Consider the following 23,603-nt stretch of genomic DNA (forward strand, 5'->3'; position numbering starts at 1 on the left):
GTTGTTAAAAAAAAAAATGAAGTTACGATATTGAGATGTAAAGGACTTGATGGATTGTTTGAGCGAAAGACTTTGTTCCGCAATGTGAGATTGGATACCAGGCCAAGACCAGCCAGCCCTCAAGGAAGGAAGAAGCCTTGGCTAAAGAAGATGATAAAGAAGAAGGTTGGCAAAATAAAATACTGAACTATGCAGGGCAAATTATTACAAAAAAAGGGGCAACGGTTCAATGCATATTTTTTAAGCTTTGTGCATAGATTCTTACATTAGTATAACTTTTGGAAGCCACTTGTAACAGGATGAAAAAGATTTTAAAATTGGATTGTTAAGTATATAAGGCTTTGTGGACATGCATGAACAAGTTTATTATAATGTAACCAAGAGGGGGAGTGGAGGGAAGTTGGCAAAAAAATATATGGTTTAATATGGTTATGATTTTTTCTCTCCCCCTCTCCCCCTCTTTCCTTCTTTTTTTGTTTTGTTATTTTTGGAAAATCAATAAAATGTTACAAACAAAAAGCAAACCAAAAAAAACACAGCTAGTGCACACTGAACCGCAGTCAGCATGTAACATGTCTCCCTGTGATCTATTAACACAGGAGCAACACAGCAAGTGCAGTGGGAATTGAAAAATGTCACCCACTTGCAATCCTATCCATGATAATGCAGGTGAGATTTGTGAACTCCAGTGTTGCATTCCCCTCAAGTCTGAAGAGGCAGATGGTGGAGCAGTTCCTGTATCTGACAGATTCTGACTCCACATAGGAGCTCCTTAAATGCTATGCTATGCTAGGTAGGTTTGCATTCAAGTGTGAACCAAAATCTTCCCCCATCTCTACTCCCAATCATATAATTGATGTCCAAACAGGTGTGTTCAGACCCCACTCTTATGACTGTGTCATGTGTACCGTCACTCAACCAGGTGGCCTCTTTCTATTTATGAAACCGTGGCTCAAATGTGACTAGGGTAATAGTGGAAGGATCCCATAGATTGGATCTTAGAACGTTGATCTTATTTGTAGACTTACAAAGACTATTTAAAGTCAGGGGGAACTCTCCCTGTCCTCACGCGATTTGGGAGCATATGCTTGAGTGACTCTCAAATTGTTCTCAAATCCACTCGCAACTGTCCAGTAGTTCATAAGCCATGCACATCTGCTTCTACTTATCTCTTTCGCAGATTGCACTAAAATAAGCCACTAAAACTCAAACATCTCCAATTTACTAGCACATCTGCACACACAAGGGCAGCTACTTCCATAGCCTTCTCTCCAGTCTGAGCAGATTTAAGAAGCTGTATAACAAAATAATGTCAAATAAAATCAGCAAGTACCAGACAACTTTGTGGAGGAGGGGAGAAAACCCTTCATTTTGTTGAAGTGGAAGTAGAGACCAATGGAATGATTTAATTGTGTGTGTGCATTATAACCTTTGGGGACCCCCCCTTCAAAGGATGGCACACATATTCATCCATAAACAAAATCCCTCCTATGGGGGGATGGGGAACCTTTGACCTACCAAATAAGAGTTAAAACTATAAAATCAGAGTTCAATGGAAAAAAACCCTTCGGAAATAATAATACTAAAAGTCTTCTGGAAGTTCAACATGAAGAGGGCTTGACTGACCTCAACTGCAAAGGAGTTCTGCAAATTTGGACCTAAATGCATGGCTCCTGGTGGATATGAGTCATGGAGGACCACTAACTGCAACTCCCCTGAAGTTCTCAGCGATTGAGCAGGGTACAAGGAATCAGCTTGTCTTTGAGGTCTCCTGGACCCATGTTGTTAATGGCCTTGTGAATTAATAAAAGCACCCTGAATCTGCTCCAAAAGCATATGGCCAGCCAGTGTGAGCTTTTGTTCACTGGAGTTATTTGCTGGCAGTAGTCTGTCGCCATTTAATAGAATTACCTTGGGGGATGTTCACTGTCAGATACACCTCCTCTGAGAGCCATTCTCTACCCCTTTTATCTGGTTGAAAAGAAGCAAGTGGCAAGTCACACCAAATTTATCACCAGGTAAAAAAAGAGGGACTACACAACCTGGGAGTATTTTGTAATTTTGCAGAATGCAATATGAGCTCCGAATGAAATTGATTTGAGGTTCTTCAATGGCTTACGGCTTTAAGCAATCAGCACGTATTTATTCTATCTACACAGAAGACTTTCCCTCTTTCTTATGTCTCCTCGTTTGTAAGAATGGATCTGTAGACGGAGAAGATTTATTTACATATAAATGATCCAAGGCGTTTTGGGGAAGAAGATGTTAGGACATTTCAGGAGGTCATCAAAAAGCTCACTCTCACCCCTTCACAATGGCTCAATGACAAGTGGTGGGGAAATACCCCAATACTTCAAAAGCATTTTGTCCAGGAAATCACATCTTTCCAATTTTCCAGATGACAAGTTGCACTGCAAGCCCGTCATACCACATTACTCTAGTGATGCACTGTAATGCAACATTGCTGATGCAATCCAATTCAATGTGTCTAATGTGATGTATCAGTTGGAATATTGAAAAGATTTTGTCCCGCCACCCAACAAAAATACAGCTTCCAAATAGAAGGCTTTATTTTTTATTTTTAAAAGAGACCTTTTCTTTTCCATGGACGATTAACAGGATGTGCTAGTCACACACAGAGGCACAAAAGTATAGATGCTGAATCAGTCAGCTGCAAAAAAACGAAAGCAAAATAAATTGTGCTTTGGTCAGCAATTAAAGCACTATTTTATTTTGTTTTGTTTTGTTTTGTTTATTTTATTTTATTTTATTTTATTTTATTTTATTTTATTTTATTTTATTTTATTTTATTTTATTTTATTTTATTTTATTTTATTTTATTTTATTTTGCACTACCTGAGCTAGAATCAGTGATATGGAATCTGGAGCCTTCCAAATGATGTGTTCCATCTCTCATCAACCTTATTCAGCATAGCCAATGATCAGGGATGATGAGATCAACATCTCAAGGGCCATAAGTCCCTGGATTTCAATGTTGAAACTCAGGAGTCTATATTTCTGCCTATAACGAATCCCTGAATTCCTATCCTGCTTAGAATTTAACCTGAACTGAAAGTAACTCCCTATCAACCCACCTCCAACCTACCCAGAACCCATCTAATATACTGACAGGCCCCCAAATGCCCTTCCTATCAGTGCTACTTACTCTTGTGGCAGAAATTCACACATTTGCAAGCCACCTGGTGTACTACATAGCAGCATTCCAGACCACAAGGTCACAATAAATCCTTCAGAAATACAGTTTCTGACAGTGGAAGGGCCCAAGCTATCAGACTAACCACCGAAAATTGGAAAAGACTAGAGCAAGGCTTCTAATGAAGATCTTAGCACTCAGACAATTCATGTTAGTTTTTGTTTTACATTCTGCAAATATTTAGCTCAGTGGTGAGGAAAGTGTGAGATGTAGGATAGAGGTACCATGGATGCTGGTGTGCCCAGAAGTACCTCAAAATAATTTAGTGAATATCCCTTCAAAAATCCATAGTGCATGAGAGACTTTTGCTCTTCCTGCTCAGTTTATGTTTGCATTAGCCCGACATATCTTCAACTGAACAATCCTAAACTGAAAACATGCCCATATTACATTGGGTGCCAGGATTGGACACTCATCCTGCCTTGCATTCTGAAAAGAGAAAAGGTAATAAAGAGCTTCTTTCTGTGAACAAAGGTGGTGAGGGGCAATTGATTGAACTGACTGAACCCCAGTTGATGGGGAGGGGATTCCTGAAGCATTTTGTGACTTCTTTATGCCACACCCGATGGCGGCCATTTTATGTTATGCCATGACCCCATGGCAGCCATTTTTAGAGTGACATTCTTGTCATTTTTTTTCAAATTTCCAAATGTGCCCACTGGCCTCAAAAGATTGACAACCTCTGTTGTAATCCAGCAACCCATTGGAGGACCAAAGTTCCCCATTCCCAATTTATACTAATAACAAACTCAGTTGCTGAGTTATGGTGACATTATAGTTCTCCTACATTTTCATTTAGAGAAGATGTGAGTGACAGGCAACATGACACGGACAAAATGGATAGAGGAGATTTTCTCTCCTAACACAAGAAATTGTGGACATCCAATGTTGGAAGGGGACGCGGGTGCCTCTGTGGGTTAAAACACAGAGCCTAGGACTTGCCAATCAGAAGGTCGGTGGTTCAAATCCCCGCGACGGGGTGAGCTCCCGTTGCTCAGTCCCTGCTCCTGCCAACCTAGCAGTTTGAAAGCACATCAAAGTGCAAATAGATAAATAGGTACCACTCCAGCAGGAAGATAAACGGCGTTTCCATGTGCTGCTCTGGTTTGCCAGAAGCGGCTTAGTCATGCTGGCCACATGACCCAGAAGCTCCCTTGGCCAATAAAGCGAGATGAGCGCCACAACCCCAGAGTCGGTCACAACTGGACCTAATGGTCAGGGGTCCCTTTACCTTTTAATGTTGGAAGATTCAGGACAGACAAAATAAAGTACTTTTTCATGCAGAGCAGAGTTAAATTATGGAACTTGCTCCCACAGGAGGCAGTGATGGCTACCAATGTAAAAGAAGATTGGACAGATTCATGGAGGTAAGGCAATCAAGTGGTATTGTGCTTGAGTCCTGCTTGTGGGTTTGCCACAGTCATCTTCTTGGCCACTGTGAGAACAGGATGCTGGCCTAGATGAGCCATTGGCCTGATCCAGTAGACTCTTCAGATGTTCTGATGTTCTTCACTTCTGCTTTAGGTGGTCTTTGAATTTTAAAAAGGTAAAGGTAAAGGGACCCCTGACCATTAGGTCCAGTCATGGCCGACTCTGGGCTTGCAGCGCTCAACTCGCTTTACTGGCCGAGGGAGCCGAGGTACAGCTTCCGGGTCATGTAGCCAGCATGACTAAGCCGCTTCTGGCGAACCAGAGCAGCTCACGGAAATGCCGTTTACCTTCCCACCAGAGCGGTACCTATTTATCTACTTGCACTTTGACGTGCTTTCGAACTGCTAGGTTGGCAGGAGCAGGGACTGAGTAAAGGGAGCTCACCCCGTCACGGGGATTCGAACTGCCGACCTTCTGATCGGCAACTCCTAGGCTCTGTTGTTTAACCCACAGTGCCACCCGCGTCCCCTTTGAATTTTACCTTCAGCCATTTCCCCCAGGAATGTGGAAGCGCCTGTTTGAATGAAACACCTGAGGAATCTCAAGCAAAACTTGGGGTGGAGTGGGAAGTTTCTATAAGGCCAGCTCAATGACTTGCAAATTGTCATGCCACCCTTCATGCTTGTGCTTTCACTTCAATGCAAGGAGACTTTTCAACCAAGAAGAGAATAATAGTATTATTCATTCTAATTGATTGCTATGTTCTCCTTGAGCTCCTTCCAGAGCATCTTGAATCATCGGAAAGCACCGTAGTTCCTCGAGGTTACCGAAGATCAAAAACAGTCTAAGGGAAAACTGGAAATAGAACTCAGGAACCTAGTCTTCCAACCTTCTTCGTTATTACAGAGTCTTAGCACTTCTAAAAAAGGAGGCTTTAAGAAAAATATATCAAGAGCTCTTTAACTCAAGTATGTCTGACGGCAATGAGAAGCCTTGGGTAGCTCTAAAGTATAACCCTTTTCAGTAAATTACAGACATGGATGAAAGCTTTCAGGTGAACTTGGGAGATAAGTATAATAGGGTTGCTTTATTTCTAAATTAAGGCATTTCCAAAGGGTCAGTGTGAGCTTGGTTAAAACCAGGGAAACCAAAAGTGCTTGGAGCAGGAGGGCAGAGAAAGGAAAAGGCCCGTTATCTTGCCGGCGTTAATGGGAATTCACAGCTACACTTAAAAGAAAATCCACGAAGCTTTTGTGCATCTGAACATTCCCACAACTTTGGATATGACCTGCTACTTGTGCCATTCTCAGCAGATAGACTCACAATGATTCTAGGTTTGGGGAATGACCAGGGCTGCAATCCTATGCTCCAGATGTGAAGGACCTCAGGCCCCAGGGCAGAATGCAGCCCTTCCTAGCTGGACTTCTGGACTTGCCCCAAGCCATGTCCCCAAGGCCAACACTCTCACTGGCTTTGCTCATTACTCTCCTTGAGCACTGTTGTTGGCTGCAATGCATCTTTGAAGTCTGATGATGCCTCTCACTTGCCTGGATATCAGATGCAGGCGTTCATACAAGTGCAGAAACGTCTGGTTCTCGTGTGCCTGGAATTTACTCTAGAATGCAAACAGTTACATCTGTTGTTCTGTCCACTTCTGTATCTGATCCCACCCAACAATGGCATGTTGACCGCCAGAAAGATGCCCGCCGTGAAATGTGGCCAACCTGAGCAAAGTAGGTTCCACTTTCCTCTATTTACACATACATTTGGAGTATAGGACTCAGCCATACAGCTGCAAATACAATGTTTTAAGTGTATTTTAAGTGCAACATACAATGTGACACTAGATGCCGATGGTGGGCCTTATGGAAAATTCAATGTATTTTTTTTAAAACGCTTGTCAGAGCCACCCGTCTGGTCCCAGCTCACAAGAGACCCAAATCCGATCCAGTTTATTTACAAAAAGTCTTTATTGAAGATCATTGCTCCATTTACATTCCGTCTTTGTGACTCTACGTCTGTAACGTTAGACCGCTGAAGTACCCTCTGAATCCGTACCGCCTCTACACCAATTTAAGAGGCTTGTGCTGGACCACCTCTTCCTCTCCTTCCTTTTCCGCAGGGTCTTTCTGCCCCCCTGGGTTCCCCCTCGCCGGGACTCGCCCGAGGCTGAATCCTCTGACGCCTCTGCCCCCCTCCTTCTCGCTTTGGGGCCGGGCTCCTCCCCAGGGCTCTCCTCACTTCCGCGCGCCTCTACATTTGAACTTGGCGCGCGTACGTTGCTTCTGACCTTTCTCTCGACCGCTACACTGCTCCCGGTGCTGCTCTCCAACCCTTCCGGCTGAGCGTCCTGCTCCGATCTCCTTCCCCTGTCTCCTTCTTGCTCTGCTCCCTCTGACACACTGGTAACTCCACCCCCTTCACTCCGTTCTGGCTGAGAAGCCGGCTCCGGTGCCCAACTCCCACTGGGGCTTCTCCCTTTGCTCCCCTGCTCCTCACTGCTTCCCCCTTGGCCTCCCTTTGGTCTGACCAGGGGGGCCCCCTTTTGGGAGTCCTCTGACTCACTGGTCAGACTCATGGACGACCTTTGGTCATCGTCATCCTCCTCCTCATCTCTCTGGGATTCTTCCCCCTCGCTCTCTGTCTCCTCCCCCATCTGCTCTTCTCTCCCTGAAACCCTGACATCCATCCCCCCCTCGAAGCCCCCCCTTCCCCCCTCCCGCTCGGCGGGTGCCGGTTGTGGAAACTGCGGCTCTTCGGGGGTAGGCTCAGGATACAGGTCGTCTACGTCAATGTTCTCTGCTGGCAGTTCTGTGTATGTGTGTTCGAACTCGGGTTCTTCACCCAAAGCCATCTCAGTCTCTTCTTCCATTGCTACTTCCTCTGGTGCTGCCCGCCAAGGCCCCATCATCCACCTCTTACGCCATTCCTCCTCTGGTTGCTCCTCCCACCAATAAGGGGTTTCCGTGTCCACCCCCGAGCACGATCCCCTGGGCGGGCTCGATTCTGCTGTTCTTTCCTCGGAGGAAGAGAAACCCCTGAACGTGCTATCTGACAATGTGGGTGTGAAAAGCCAGTCATCAAAGTACTCAGCTGGCATGGGTCTATGTGGGAAAAGTGCATGGAACTCTTCTTTCAAAAGGGGTTCGTCTAACGCGTAGCCCGGCACCCAACTATTGGCAGTGGCTGGGGTGCCCTCTCTGGCGAGAAAGTATTCAACCCCCTCTGCCCCCCATCTCGAGTCCAGTATCTCTGTGACCTCGTTGAGGGGTTCGGCCCTAGGCGACCCCCCCCTCTTGGGTGACTCTTTGCGTGGGTCTGGTATTGTTTCTGACTCTTGAAACCTATGCGGGGCCTTGTAGGGAGTGAGCACCGACCTATGAAAGACCGGGTGTACTCTGGAGCCTTCTGGAAGGGCCAGGCGAAATGCTACAGGATTGATCCTAGCCTCAACTCGGTATGGTCCTAGCTGCCTGTGTCCTAGCTTCTTCTTGGCTAACGATTTGGCTGGCATCGCTTGGGCCGCTAACCATACCCAGTCCCCCACCTGGATGTCTTCTCCCGCCCTTCTGTGTTTGTCCGCCTGCACCTTATAGGCTTGTTTGGCCAGCTCCAAATGTCTCCTCAGCTCCTCGTGCACCTCTTGCAACTCTGCTGCAAACTGGTCGGCCTCTTGCGGCACTCCCTCTCCTGGTGCTATAAGCCTCGGAAAGGTTCTGGGATGACGGCCATTGTTCGCGAAGAACGGCGTCACCCCCGTCGATGCGTGCTTCGTGTTGTTGTAGGCAAACTCAGCCATCGGCAGGTAGTCCACCCACGCTGCGGGTCGCTGATTGGCGTAACACCTCAGGTACTGCTGCATGATCGCGTTGACCCTCTCTGCTTGGCCGTTGGTCTGTGGATGCCTCGCCGACGCTAGGTCGATCTTGACGTGCAGGATACCCAGAAGCTTCTGCCAGAAGTTGGAAACAAATTGGCGCCCCCTGTCGGACAGGACGGACTGCAGTAGTCCATGCACTCTGAACACGTGGTCGATGAAGAGTTTGGTGGTCTGTTCTGCCGTCGCCACCTTGGCACAAGGAATGAAGTGCGCCATCTTGGTGAACAAGTCCACAACCACCAGTACCGCCGTCTTGCCCCTGGAGCTGGGCAGGTCAGTAACAAAATCCAGGGCTACCCTCTCCCACGGCTGCTGCGGCGTCTCCAGCGGTTCCAGCAATCCCGCTGGCTTCTGGTGTACTGGTTTGGACCTCTGACAGGTGTCACATCTGGCGACGTAATCCGCCACCTCTCCCCGCATCTGGGGCCACCAAAAGTCCCTGGCCACTAATTCTATTGTCTTCTCCTTGCCGAAGTGGCCCGCACTGGGGGCGTCGTGCAATTGCTGCAGAACCTTTGCGCGAAGCTCGTCGTTTGGCATGTAGAGGGCACCCTTGCGAGTCAAGAGCCCGTCTCGCAACTGGAACTCATCGTCTCTCTGCGACCCGCTGCGCAGCTCCTCCATCTTGGATTGTGCAAATTGATCCACTTGCAACGCGCGTCGCACCGCGTCCAGATCGACTGCGATGGCTGCGCACGCCCACGCCTGCGGTACGAAAATGTGCTTCGCTGCTATTGGTGCCGTCTCCTCAAGGTATTGCGGTTTCCTGGAGAGTGCGTCGGCTATAACATTGGAGTCCCCCGGAATGTATTCTATTTTGAAGTCGAAATCCGCAAAGAATTCTGCCCAGCGCATGTGTCTTTGGGTCTGCAGCTTCGCCGTTCGCCAATACTCTAAGTTCTTGTGATCCGTGCGCACCTGCACTGTGTGCTTGGCTCCTATGAGGAAGTGTCGCCACGCTTTGAAAGCTGCATGAATGGCCAACAGCTCCCTGTCCCATATGGTGTAGTTCTGCTCCGTCTTGCTGAGCTTCCGGGAATAGAAGGCGCCCGGCCTCCAATTGCCTTGCGGATCCTCCTGCAGAAGGACGGCTCCAACCACTCTGTCTGACGCGTCGGTTTCTACCCACATGGGCCTGCCGGGATTCACGTGCAGTAGCTGTTCCTCGGAGGCGAAGAGGCTTTTAAGCTTCCGAAAAGAGCGCTCTGCCTGTTCCATCCAAGCGAACTTCTTCTTCTTGGAACTGAGGGTGTCCGTGATTGCTGCCGTCTCCTTTGCAAAACCTTTGATGAATTTGCGATAAAAATTGGCAAATCCGATGAATCTCTGGACTTCCTTCCGATTGCGTGGGCTCTTCCAGTCCAACACCGCTTGGACCTTGACTCTGTCCATGGCCAGCCCCTCGTCGGACAGCTTGTAGCCAAGGAAATCCACCTCCGTCACATCAAACTGGCATTTCTCCAACTTGGCGTACAGCCTGTGCTCCCGCAACCTCTGTAGGACCTCCCTTACATCCTTCTCGTGAGCTTCCGGCGATTCCGAGAAAATCAGGATGTCGTCGAGAAAACATACACACTTCTTGTAGAGGAGTCCCGCCAGCACGTGATGCATAAATGCTTGGAAAACGTGGCTGCCATTTTGGAGACCAAACGGCATAACTCTGTATTCATACGTGCCCAGAGGCGTGAACATGGCAGTCTTCCACTCATCGCCCTTCCGAATGCGGATGAGGTTGTACGCTCCACGCAAATCCAACTTGGTGAAGATCTTACCCTTCCTAACGGTCGCTAGGAGGTCGTCAATCTTGGGCATGGGGAAGGCCTTGGGCTTAGTCAGTCTGTTTATGAACCGGTAGTCCACAATGAGTCTTTTTTGGGGCGTGTCTTTCTTCTTCACAAAGAAAACCGGACTGCCTCCCACTGCTTTGGATTCCCGGATGAACCCGCGCTTCAGATTATGCTCTATGAACTCTCTGAGCTCTTGCATCTCGTCCTCAGACATGGAATACAGCTTTGCAGTTGGCAGTTGCGCCCCCGGCACCAGGTCGATCGCACAGTCGTAAGGCCTGTGAGGCGGCAACTTGTCAGCTTCTTTCTCGCAGAAAACCTCCAAGAATCCTTCGTACTTGTGAGGCACTGCCTGCACCATGCCCAGTTGCAGCTGCTGCTCAGCCCCCTCCTCCTGATTGGTTTGGATGCAATGCTGAGCACAATACGATGAGCAGAAGGTGATTTGCCGCTGGTACCACGCTACAGCGGGACTATGCCTCTCCAGCCAACTCATGCCCAACACAATGGGCGTGTCTGACAGGTGGGTGACATTGAAGCTAATGACTTCTCGATGGTTTCCAATCTGCATCACCATGGGAGGCGTCTGCTGCACAACTTGCCCTCCCAGCAATTTCCTGCCATCCACCGTGACCACGTTCAGAGGCGTCGTTGCAGGCAGGAGCGCTATGCTATACTGCTTGACAAATTGTATTCCCACAAAATCCGCATTGCTCCCTGAATCAATCGTGATGGGAACTTCCAGGGAGTGTCCATTCGGCAGCTGAAGGGTTGCAGTGAGTTGCACTGCTGGCTTGGGTGGTAAAGGGTCTGTGCGTTGCAAGGGTGCTGGGGACTGTTCTACAGATCCGCCTGGCTGAGCCCCAGTAGCTCCGCTTCCAGCCAGGCACTGTCGTTTCCCTGAGGCTGCTCTCTTTGCACCACTTCCGCTGCCACCGTTGCTAGAGCTGCAGTGTGTTTTTGGAGCCTCTGGGGGCACTCTTTCGCCATATGGTGTGCACTGTCACAGATGTAACATTTCCTGGTCCCTCTAGGAGGCTTCGCCTTCACTGCACCGGAAACAGGGGCTCTGGATGGTGTCTGAGCCCTAGCACCACCAATTTCCATCGGCTCTTCTCCCTGCCTCCCCAAGGGCGAGGGGTGCGTCTGGCTGAAGTCTCTGGGGACAAAAGGGGGGGTTCTCGCTGGTGCACGCGCCTGGGGTCCCTCCCCCTCGTGCCACGGGCGTCCCTCATATCGTATTCCGATTGCTAAAGCCCTCTGCACTACGTCTTCTAGGGTCTGGGGTCTATCTCCTCTGGCGATCTCATCCTTGACGGGGGGGCTAAGACCTTCCCAGAACAAATCTCTTACTGGTTTACTATCCTTCTCCCAGCCCAACGCAGTTAGTAACGCAAAGAATCTGGAGTGATATTGACGTACAGTGGCTTTGCCTTGCCGCAGTCCGTGCATCTGCCTACGAGCAATATCCACATCCACAGATGACTGGAAACAAGCATCCATCGCTTTAATAAATTCATCAGAATTGCGGCGGGCAGGGCCATCTTCGCGCCACAAATTACGCAACCAAGCTCTGGCCTCCCCATGCAAAAACGAAATTATGAACCCCACTTTTTCCTCCTCATCCTTAAAATCATGACGAAGCAAATGCAGTGCATACACGACGTCTGCTCTGAAGTTAGGGTAGTTTTGCAGGTTGCCATCAAAGTGCGTAACTAGGGCGCCCCCCCGCCGTCCAAGTGCAACTCCCTCCGATCTGGAACCCGGGACCCCTGCCCCTCTTGCATGCTCCCACCTTGTTCGCAGGTCCTGGCAAGCCTTCTCCAGTTCGTCATTCTTCTTCTGAGATGCAATGACTGCAGCTGTGAGGTCGGTAACCTGCTTCCTCAGCGTAAGCAGCTGTTCCTCCGTGCTCATGGCTGCTCCCGTTGGTGAGCTTTGCAAAAAAATGTTTTTGCGTTCTTGGGAGGGTACTTACTGTCAGAGCCACCCGTCTGGTCCCAGCTCACAAGAGACCCAAATCCGATCCAGTTTATTTACAAAAAGTCTTTATTGAAGATCATTGCTCCATTTACATTCCGTCTTTGTGACTCTACGTCTGTAACGTTAGACCGCTGAAGTACCCTCTGAATCCGTACCGCCTCTACACCAATTTAAGAGGCTTGTGCTGGACCACCTCTTCCTCTCCTTCCTTTTCCGCAGGGTCTTTCTGCCCCCCTGGGTTCCCCCTCGCCGGGACTCGCCCGAGGCTGAATCCTCTGACGCCTCTGCCCCCCTCCTTCTCGCTTTGGGGCCGGGCTCCTCCCCAGGGCTCTCCTCACTTCCGCGCGCCTCTACATTTGAACTTGGCGCGCGTACGTTGCTTCTGACCTTTCTCTCGACCGCTACACTGCTCCCGGTGCTGCTCTCCAACCCTTCCGGCTGAGCGTCCTGCTCCGATCTCCTTCCCCTGTCTCCTTCTTGCTCTGCTCCCTCTGACACACTGGTAACTCCACCCCCTTCACTCCGTTCTGGCTGAGAAGCCGGCTCCGGTGCCCAACTCCCACTGGGGCTTCTCCCTTTGCTCCCCTGCTCCTCACTGCTTCCCCCTTGGCCTCCCTTTGGTCTGACCAGGGGGGCCCCCTTTTGGGAGTCCTCTGACTCACTGGTCAGACTCATGGACGACCTTTGGTCATCGTCATCCTCCTCCTCATCTCTCTGGGATTCTTCCCCCTCGCTCTCTGTCTCCTCCCCCATCTGCTCTTCTCTCCCTGAAACCCTGACAACGCTGCTTTTTAAAAAATGCATTTTCAGAATGGTTTTTACGTGTGTGCAGCTTCCGCTGTGTCTCACTGAGGCTTGTTTTTGATTAGGCATGCAACCAACGGCACTGTAAGAGTCATTCATTAGCTAATCGGGTTCTATTGTTACAAATAACTGCAAGAGGTGCTCAGGTATGGGTTGTTTTGCTTACATTTTTGGCATGCATGGATCACTCTAACTATCTCAGTAGAGATGTGTGCAAATAACCCCCCCCCCAAAAAAAAAACACCCTTCAACTTATTCTTAAGCAGAGTAATTGAGGAGCACGGTTTCACTGAGGCTCCATCTGCACTATCCATTGAAAGCATTATTATACAATTTTAAACAGCTGTGGCTTACCTCAAGGCATTCTGGGAAATGCAGTTTGTTTATGGTGCTGAGAGTTGTTAGGAGACACCTATTGCCTTCACAGAGCTGCAGTTTCTAGAGGAGTTTAACAGTCAATACTGCTTCTCTGGGAAGTATAGCTTGCTGACTGGAACAGGGGTCTCCTAACATCTCTCAGCAGCCATAACAAGCTACCATTCCTTTCATTCTTCGGAGGAAGTCTTGCTTGCTTAAAGTACAATGCAACTGCTTTAAATGTATGGTGAATAAGATGCCTGAATTCCCCCAGGGGGCAGGGAAATTGTCTCACCATCAGCTGTAGTATTTTTCGCTCTATAAGACACACTCCCCCCTCCTAAAAAGTAAGGGGAAATGTGTGTGCGTCTTATGGCGCGAATGCAAGTGGGAGGCTCTGCTCAGCGCTCCCTTTAAAGAGCACCGTGGAGAGTGTGTGTGCGGCCCTTGGGGGCTTTTGGGGAAACCTTTCTCCCGCTGCCCTGAAGAGGTCCCATAAGCCAGCAGCGATCCCTCTTGCTGTCCTGGCTTCTGGCTTAGCCTTCATACTGCTGCCCTGAAGAGGCTTCACTCGGCTATCCCAGAAGCCAGAACAGCAAGAGGCTATCCCAGAAGCCAGATCCCTCTTGCTGTTCTAGCTTCTGGGATTCAGAATATTTTTTTTCTTGTTTTCCTCCTCCAAAAACTAGGTGCGTCTTATGGTCTGGTGCGTCTTATAGAGCGAAAAATACGGTAATTTTAATGTTGCATTATCAGTCTTCCTGGCAAATACCTTGGTAAAATCCTAAACAAAGTTGCAGACTGATCTCATACCAAGCTTAGTATATCATTACTAGCTTCCCCTAGCTATCGAAAAGACAGAGGCACACCATTTAAGGGAACAACTTGTTCTAATCAGTAAAACCATACTTGGGTTTACCTTTAAGCTAAATATTAACCTTGTCTAATATTTGCAATCCAGAGTTAACTGACTAATACATTTCCAGTGTACAAAATGTCCATTCTAATCCTTTCTTCTAAACCCTGTTATTAATTCCCTTTTATGTCTCATCTCAGCGCAGTAATGCAATTAATTGTGGTACTTAACATGCAAAGTTAGAAGCGATCTGTCTCCGATAGCACTGACAATGAGGAAGGAAATGGGGTTAAGGAATCTCTCATTACATGTTTTCATTTTAAATAGGATTTATTCGGCATAAAATGCAACAGACCAGTACAACCACTGCCCGAGCTATTTAAACAACCATCGAGTAAGTGAGTAGAGAAAAGATTTTATCCCTGTCTCATAAAGTTAAAACGTGGGGATATTCCATGAAGGTGAATTCTGGTAGATTCAGGTCAGCTGAAAGAAAGTCCGTCTTCACGTAGTGCTTAAACCAGGCTTCCTCAACCTCGGCCCTCCAGATGTTTTGAGACTACAATTCCCAGCATCCCTGACCACTGGTCCTGCTAGCTAGGGATCATTTGACTTGTAGGCCAAAAACATCTGGAGGGCCGAGGCTGCGGAAGCCTGGCTTAAACTATGGAACTTGCTTTCACAGGAAGTAGTGATGATCACCAACTTGAATGGTTTTAAAACAATGTTTAGCCTGGTAAAAAGGAGACTGAGAGGAGATATGATAGCCATCTTCAAATAGCTCAAGGGCTGTCACATGGAAGATGGAGCAAGCTTGTTTTCTCCTGCTCTGGAGAGTAGGATTCAAACCAATAGCTTCAAGTTACCAGAAAGGAGATTCCAACTAAACATCAAGAAGAACTTTCTGACAGTAAGAGCTGTTTGACAGTGGAGCGTACAGCTTCTAGGTCATGTGGCCAGCATGACTAAGCCAATTCTGACAAACCAGAGCAGCACATGGAAATGCCGTTTACCTTCCTGCCGGAGTGGTACCTATTTATCTACTTGCACTTTGACGTGCTTTCAAACTGCTAGGTTGGTAGGAGCAGGGACCGAGCAATGGGAGCTCACCCCGTTGCGGGGATTTGAACCGCCAACCTTCTGATCAGCAAGTCCTAGCTCTGTGGTTTAACCCACAGAGCCACCCGCATCCCTGATGATGACTATGCTCTGTCTCAAAGCTGGAGACAGTAATGCTAGGAACTGCTCTTGTGCTTGGGTCTTGCTTGAGGTGCCAACTCCGTAGGGCTGAATTGCCTTCAGCTCCCTCAATAATGTTTCACAGGGGGCTCAGCCCTCACAATATTGAGGAGGCAGCAGAGGCCTAGAGCTGAGCAGAGCATGGTGCTGGTCCGTGGGTGGAGCTGCACCTTTTTCCTTACAATGTGAGCCGAGCCAGGGCTGCTTCTCTGCTATCCATACTGCCATCGCCGCCACCTTCTCCTCTCACTGCTGTCCCAGCCATGATACCCTTTCAGCCTCCTAGTGACTTGGAGGCCAATCAGGGTTGGAAGGAGATAAAAGGGAATTAGAACCTGGTGGTTAAACTATCAGATAGGGCGTGTCTGTCAAGATGGATAGAGATTTGAAAGCACCTAGATAGGGATCAGTCTCAAGCCTGGTTAGGGCCGAATTAGGGCTAAGCAGGGCAATCCAGAGGGGAAAGGAAATGTCCTCAAATGGGCAGGGAGCTTTTTACTGGTTGTATAAGACCCATAGCCATTATTAGAGAAATTAGTCTATTCAGACACAGGTTTAAAGTGTGAAATTTAAGAAAGTTCGTGTAAAGAGTGCTTGTCTGAAATGTAGTGTTGTGCCTTAACAGAGTAACCATTAAGCTACACTGAATGTAGGTAACAAAATTCTTGTTTTATTCTGTAAGTGCCTCCTCTGGTTGAGGGATAAGTGTTAACAGGTTGTCCTTCCACAAAATTGCCTTGCCTTGCTGTTGGTTAATACGAAGCTCTACCACTTAGAGATAATAGCAGAACTCCTAAGTGCTCTGACAGTGAGAAGCTAAGCTTTAAACCACCCCAAAATCTGGTCACATTACTTCTCTCTCCATCTTTATTGAGGAACTTTGTTACATACCTTAGTGGGGACTTATGACAAAGCATATTCATTATAGTTTGAAAAATTATTTCTTGTGAAGTTTCCCCATCATTTGTGCTTTTTGTTGCAGGATTCCAGGGTTTGTTTTTGTGTGTGTGATATATAGCTTAACTGGGCATGGATTCTTATTCTTGTAGAGGCAGCACAGCCATGTGTCTGAGTGCTAAAGGGCAGACGGGTTTGCATGGGAGGAAAGGAATACTTCTATCTCCCTGATACCATCCTGAAATTCTACCTTATTAATTTCCTCCTCGTGTTTTGGAATTAGTGGCTGGAGAGTGTTGACTGTGGAGGTTGGAAGGTGAAGTTCAGCTCTCTGCTCAGCCATAGAGATCACATAGCTCTGGGCAAGTCACCATTTTGCAGCCTAACCTAACTTGACTTGCCCAAATTGTGTAATTGCTAGACTGGATATAGAAACCAGCTGGTGTGTATTTGAGTGTGAATTCCAGGGGAATGCCAAGTGGCAGTGCTGTGTGTGTGTGTGTGTGTTAGAGAGAGAGAGAGAGAGAGAGAGAGAGAGGAGAGGAGAGAGAGAGAGAGAGAGAGAGAGAGAGAGAGAGAGAGAGAGAGTGTGTGTGTGTGTGTCAGGGCAGTGCTTCTGTGCTTTTAATAGTGGTATTGAAGGGAGAATTTCCTCTCATCACTGCCAGGAGAGTGGATTACTGCAGCAAGCTCTACATGGGGCTGCCCTAGGGTTTGGCTTGGAAGTTTTAGCTCATGGGTAGGCAAACTAAGGCCCAGGGGCTAGATCCAGCCCAATCGCCTTCTAAATCCGGCCTGTGGACGGTCCGGGAATCAGCATGTTTTTACATGAGTAGAATGTGTCCTTTTATTTAAAATGCATCTCTGGGTTGTTTGTGGGGCATAGGAATTCATTCATTCCCTCCCCAATATAGTCCGGCCCCCCACAAGGTCTGAGGGACAGTGGACTGGCCCCCTGCTCAAAAAGTTTGCTGGCCCCTACTTTAGCCGGTGCAGAATGCGGAGGCCAGACTGGCAATGGGAACAGCCTATTGGAAACATGTGGCACTAATCTTAAAAGACCCGCACTGGCATTCCATCTGCTACCAGGTCAGGTTTATAGAAGGATGCCATTCTCCCCAGTCTTCATTTTTCTCTGTTTTGGCACCGCACCCTCCAATCCTACAAGCAGTGTGGGTTTTGCCACCCCTGTCCCATGGGCCAATCCCTTACTTGCCCCCCTCAGTGCCCCCTTCCCAGGTGGAACGTATCCTTGAACAGTGACAATAGATGTAGCTTGCCTTGATGGAGAGACATGTGTGTAGAGTATTCCTCTCAACTTTATTTGGGGCTGGGTTTGCTACATCACGTGGAGAAAGGGAAGTAAGATGCTTAGATAATGGTGAGCACCCTGAGGCATGTTGGGTTGAGGACCTTGCAAGCAACAACAATAACGTTAATGATTCTTGTGGAAATTAACCATTATTTTAATGTCTGTTTGTCCTAATCAACACATTTTTGCACTGCCTTTTTCCTCCTTAAAATGCATTTTTGTATGTTATTTTCATGCAAATTTACCTTTGGCATATGTATTTTCATTCATCCTTTGGCTGGAGAATTGCACAGCAAAATGGGGAAAAGTGAGAATTTCAGAAGACGACTATGCTTCATAGAATGATAGAACTGTAGAGTTGGAAGGAAGCCTGAGGGTCATCTTGTCCCACACACTGCAATGCTGGGAACTCAACTAGATCATCCATGACAGGTGGCCATCCAACCTCTGCTTAAAAACCTCCAAGGAAGAAGATTCCATCACCTTCCGATGGAGTCCTTTCCACTGTTGAACAGCTCTTCCTGTCAGAAGGTTCTTCCTGATGGTTAGCCAGACTCTCCAGGCATAGGCAAACTCCAGCCCTTCAGATGTTTGGGACTACAATTCCCACTATCCCTGACCACTGGTCCTGTTAGCTAGGGAAGATGGGAATTGTTGTCCCAAACATCTGGAGGGCCGGAATTTGCCTATGCCTGATCTACTCAATTCTCACTTCAACAAAACACTTCAGTATTGAACTTTACCACCCCCACCCAAATAAATGAACAAGGTTTCCTCTCAAAGGTTTGGGGTGCAAAGGTTCTAGTGACGTGGCCTCCTCACCTAACAATGTTCCTTGTGAGTCAGGGTCTGAGTGTCTGTGGAACAGGACAGCTCCAGGACTTCTTAATGTGAGCAAAACATCTGGAGCAAGCAAGAAATTGGCTTGGATGAAGGCTATTCCATTCTAGTTCAGCTTTTTGCCAGGTTTTCTCTCTTCAACAGACAGAGCACAGCTCTTCCATCTTCAGGACTGCCAATCTGCCACCTTTTGGAATAATTATATCCATTTATTCAAACTTCATTGTTTGTCTAATTACTTCAGCTCTAATTCTCCTACTGGTCCATAAATAGCAGCATCGTGTTGTCTTGAAAAAAGGAAGTTCTTTTTCTGGGCTTCCTTTGTTTGAACTTGTCACGGGGAAGGAGTGAAGAAGGTTTGATGGTCTTTACATTACATGATTCTCTGTCTTTCTCCTTTTCCCCATCCGGTACTCAGAATTCTGAATTATTTTATTTTAACAGAAAAGGGAACGGAAATGAAAGCTGAACCATATTTTCATGAACTTCCATTTATTTTTAATATTTTTATTTTTCCATCTAAATCTTCATGCTCAAGAAGGGTGTGGGGATTTTTTATGCAACAGTTACTCAACTTACATGAAAGCTGAACGCATTTCTCTGTTTTTCATCCAAGTCCTGGATGCTAATCACAGCTCAGAGGGAGCTGTGGAAGAGTTCCCAAAGAGTAGTTTTTAATAAACCATCTGTTAGGAGCAGGGAGAAAATGGCAAGTGGCCATAAATGAGAACGCGGGGACAAGGTTGTCCTCTCACTATTCCACAGTTGTAGCTGTTGTTGTTTTTTTTAATTAAAAAAAGAAGAGTCTGGGATATGGCTACCAGGTTGAAATTGAAAAATACGACCCACATAAGCACAGTAAGACAAACCTTTAGCAGATTTATTGTAAACTAGCTTGATCTCATTCATAATGTTGAATGTAAGAGAGAGAAATTCATTTCAGTGCACATTAAAAATGAATGTACCAAAATCTGAACTTTCCAAAACAATGCATGGATGGAAAGAGAGCCATCATTGGAAATGTGAGCTTCTCCGAGTTTTGCTAAGTAACATGCACAAAAATGCATCTATTAGGGTAAAGTGCATCTAATACTAAACATGTGTTATATTAGGAAAAGATACTCTGCAGAAGTATGTGCACTGGGAAAACAAACGCATACACACATGTCCATTAGGAGAAATTTGCACTAAAATGTTGTTGAATTTTCATGAACACCTTTTTCAGAATAATTCACAAACTTATGTGAACATGTGTAGATGTGAAATTAAGATTGGAAAAATGAGCAACCATTGACAAACTCACCCATCCCTAATTGAACATTGTTTGCAAAGTCTTTGACAAGGTTAGAAGGGGCAATGTGTGGTCTGGGAGGTCCCCTCTGACATCACCACTCCTTTCTGATATAATTATTGGCCCCCAGGAGGTATACCATTGCAAGCCATGATCTGTGGCAGGAAGCCACATAACACCTGTCATTTGGGTCCTCTCAAAGTCTCAATTTCACATTGCTGAGCCCAAGGAATTGTGGGAAATTTCAAATGGCAGATATTTTGCCAGACCTGGCCTCTGCCATCTAATAAGTGTATGTCAGTGGAACAGGTAAGTGGGGTGAGCAACTATCATCACTGGAGGGCTCTGTTGGGTATGTCTGGGCCCTGGAAGTTGTCTGAGAACGCCAGGTGCTGGTGCCAGCCTTTATCCTTGACCTGGATTCTTCATGTTGGTAAATCTTTCAAGCTTAATGTAGTCTATCCCATCACCACCACCCTTCTTCAGCACTGCTTGTGTTTGGGAGGGGCTTCTGGTCAAGATAGCATTGAGCTAGGCAGCTCCAAGATAACACAGTTTTAATTTAGTTTAAATTGTGTTTGGGTTGGGCCTGCATTGAAGGGGAGGCTGAAGAAAGTAGTAGTAGTAGTAGTAGTAGTAGAAGAAGAAGAAGAGTTTGGATTTGATATCCCGCTTTATCACTACCCAAAGGAGTCTCAAAGCAGCTAACATTCTCCTTTCCCTTCCTCCCCCACAACAAACACTCTGTGAGGTGAGTGGGGCTGAGAGACTTCAGAGAAGTGTGACTAGCCCAAGGTCACCCAGCAGCTGCATGTGGAGGAACGGAGATGCGAACCCGGTTCCCCAGATTACGAGACTGCCGCTCTTAACCACTACACCACACTGGCTCTAGTAGTAGAGGAAACTACCATGGAAGGGCTTGGAATGGACCAAGTCTTTCTAAGGCAGGAATGGTGAATCTTCTTTAGCCTGAGGCCTGTCTTCCCTGCTGGGTAGCCTCGGAGCTGGGAGCTGAATGCACACCCCCAGGCCTCCAATCTGGCCCTCAGTACTCTACCTAGGCAGTGTTGTAGCATAGGTTGCATAGGTTTCTGGGGCAGCGTAGAGGGGTGGGAAGGAAGGAAGGAGGGAAATGGCCAGAGTGTGCATGTGCATTCAACTGCCTACTGCCATCCGCATCACACAGGAGATCACAGGTGCAGAGATAAGAAAAGAAGAGTTGTTCCATTGTCTGGGGAGGTCACTTCCTGGTTCGCTTGGAGAAGCTGTTTTCAATGGAGCCCAGTGACAGAAGTGTGAAGCTTTATTGAGGCAATACTAGGTGTTGAAATTTTGCACCCACTAGCAATTTTGCACCCAGGGGAACTGCCCCTGTGGGATCCCCCATACTACACCACTGTCCCCAGTCCACATCCCTCTGGGGCCACACCTCTGCTTTTCCCTCTCCTTGAGAGTTTTTGCCTGGCTGGAATATGTCCTTGAACTCAGATGCCTCCTGTGTCTGGAGGGAGGGCAGAGTGGGATGTGCAAGTGCGTTTAGAAACTAGCTCTGCTCATTTTTAGCTCTGGCCACATCCACCACTAGCACGTGACCCCTCCAGAAGTTTACCCAGAAGGCCATGTGTTCCTCAATCTGACCTATACATAAAGAAAGGGAAGGGCAAATGTGTTCTTGGAGTGTGGGGTGGCAGGGATGACGTTTGGGGATGGGAGGGAGGGTAGCAGAGATGGGGAGAAGTCAGGAATTCTTACTTGGGCTGGATTTGGATCTGATCTGGAGAAGACGTTGCTTCTCCTTTGAAGTGAGCTTTTATGTGCTCTAGAAGTTTGTTTCTGTGCATCACACAGGAATCTTTCGCTGCCATCTCTGTTCTGTAAGACGAGTGCGTTTTCTCAGAGGCATTCTTCCACATGCTTAGTTATTCTTTTACATCAGCGAATAAAAAGTTCAGAGAAAGGCCTGGTGGGTGGCACCAAACTCTGGCTTGGGGGGGGGGGGGGGAGAGGCACAAATAATAAAAGGCAAGCAAGCTCATTCAAAGGAACCTGAATGCAATAGAAAGTGTTGCAGCTTCTCCATGGCTGTCTCTTTCTAAAAGCTCACCAGACAGCAAAATGAAATGCTTTCGCATTTCCTCAGGTGCATCAGAGTCTCAGCTATTATACCCACAATTTCACAACCTGGCAAGCCGATCCCTTTGTGCACCCAGGTCTAAGTGTCAGTCATGCAGAAAAGTGATTCTGATTACTCTGCGGTCGAGAAATGTATTCTGTCTGAAGTGATGACATTTGAGGTTTGCCCTTGGGAAGGACGACCCCTTCGCTTGACATCTCTTTAGTGAGGTTTTGAAAAGAGGGGTGGGGGGAGCAACGATGGTGGGACTGGGAGATGGCGGAGGAAGAAATCTATATGTTCCATTTCAACCTGCATTAAAAAGGGGGGTATGAGCAACCTTTGCCAACAAAAGTCCGTATAGTTAAAGCCATGGTTTTCCCAGTATGATGTATGGAAGTGAGAGCTGGACCATAAAGAAGGCTGATCGCCGAAGAATTGATGCTTTTGAATTATGGTGCTGGAGGAGACTCTTGAGAGTCCCATGGACTGCAAGAAGATCAAGCCTCTCCATTCTGAAGGAAATCAGCCCTGAGTGCTCACTGGAAGAACAGATCCTGAAGCTGAGACTCCAATACTTTGGCCACCTCATGAGAAGAGAAGACTCCTGGAAAAGACCCTGATGTTGGGAAAGATTGAGGGCACAAGGAGAAGGGGACGACAGAGGACGAGATGGTTGGACAGTGTTCTCGAAGCAAAAACATGAGTCCAACCAAACTGCGGGAGGCAGTGGAAGACAGGAGTGCCTGGCGTGCTCTGGTCCATGGGGTCATGAAGAGTTGGACATGACTAAACGACTAAACAACAACATGAGCAACCTCTTTACGTGGAGAGTGTTGGAACCAATAAGCCTACAGAAAGGATCCAAGTGGTGGTGTGATGCTAACGGGAATATCCTAGCCCAGGCGTAGGGAGACCTTTGGCTTGCCAGATGTTGCTAAACTACAACTCCCATCAGCCCCAGCAAACATCGCCAATGGCCAGGGATGGTGGAAGTTCTAGTTCAGCAACACCTGGATGGCTAAAGGCTCCTTGCACTTTTCACAGCCCTCCATGAAAAAATTCCTCTGGAAGTATTTGCACTCTGCTCAAATGCAATAGAGTGCCACAGGGTGCCTCACAGACAACCCAAGGTACAGTGGTACCTTGGGTTACAGACGCTTCAGGTTACAGACGCTTCAGGTTACAGACTCCGCTAACCCAGAAATAGTACCTCGAGTTAAGAACCTTGCTTCAGGATGAGAACAGAAATCATGTGGTGGCAGCTGACCTCCGGAACAAATTAAGTTCTTAACCTGAGGTACTACTGTAATCCTTGTTTTCTCAGCTATGGGACAGCTTACCACCACCACCATCCCTGGCTTGCCAAGGCATAATATAGGAATGTCCAGTACCCATGCAGAATAAGGGCAAGTTGAAGGAGGAAACACTTGCCCTTCCTCCACGTTGGCTTTTTTTTATTCCTTAGTAATGTTGCATAGCCAGCTCTGATTGGCTGCTTAGTGATGCACTCTCTACATGACATTTGATTGGCTGGGAGGAGAAATCCTAGCCAAAGTGACACCAATGCACTAGCAGTGAGAAACAAACAACAGGAAAGGCAAACATAGTGCTATGCATGTGTGGCAGTGATTCCCCATAACTGGAATAAGTAATGCA

This window comes from Podarcis melisellensis (genome assembly GCF_964234715.1).
Source record: "Podarcis melisellensis genome assembly, chromosome: 14".
NCBI classification, from domain to species: domain Eukaryota; kingdom Metazoa; phylum Chordata; class Lepidosauria; order Squamata; family Lacertidae; genus Podarcis; species Podarcis melisellensis.